Below are 924 nucleotides of genomic sequence, written 5' to 3'. Positions count from 1 at the left end.
AAAAATGAAATAGATTTTATTTTCGATTTTAAAATTATTTCATTATTTATTTCCTTCCCTTACTTGGCTATTTTTCCTGTTGTAGCTATTGGGCTTAAAGTATTTTGCTTTCCAAACTAGGACTGTTGCTTGGCTAGTAATCTTGATACTAATATTAACAATTTCTGTTGCCTTTATCAGACCACTATTCTGTCTTTTAGCTCTTCTCAAAAACTCTTTCCTCTTCATCACTAGCGAGATTAGTCTCGCTATTTTTTATAGATGCTATTTTGCCCATTGCTCCTAAAACCGTTTCTGCTGTCAAGCTCTGAATCTCTCTCACTGCTTCTTTGTCCCCTGAACCTTATGAGCTTCCAGATACAGGAGGATCATTACCTTATTCTGAAGATTAGGGCGGCCTCACCTTTTTCATGATTATATTATTTCGGGGACTGGACCTGACTAAAGATTCTACTAGGGAGAACTTCGAATGAAAACTAACATCACAGCAAGATAATGAAATTAGATAAATTTTTTGAGCTGTATTATGAAAGAGACACTTCATTCCCTAACGATTTTCAGTTGAATTAACTAGGGCAACTTAACAGTACCTATAAATCCCGTTTTAGTGGAAATTTCCTTCAAAATACACCAAAGCTGACGACTATTCATAAAAAAAACTAAAGGACAACAACTGCTAATAGAATTAGAATAGAAACGAGGAGAATTTATCATATGAATTGAAGGAGGCTGATTTAGACCGATGATGAATAGGACCATTGTTTTTAGCAAAGTCTTGGGGATTCAGATGGAAGATTGCAATCTTCTGTTAGAGAACGTTAGTTTCCATTTAATACTAATAATTTAGATGTTTAAAAACTTGAAAGGAATGCAGAAGTAAGTACCTGGTGTAATATAAATGGTATTTTAATGATTAACGATGTA

The sequence above is a fragment of the Palaemon carinicauda genome, chromosome 7 (assembly GCF_036898095.1).
Source record: "Palaemon carinicauda isolate YSFRI2023 chromosome 7, ASM3689809v2, whole genome shotgun sequence".
Lineage (NCBI taxonomy): Eukaryota > Metazoa > Arthropoda > Malacostraca > Decapoda > Palaemonidae > Palaemon > Palaemon carinicauda.
This window is presented reverse-complemented; position numbering follows the sequence as displayed.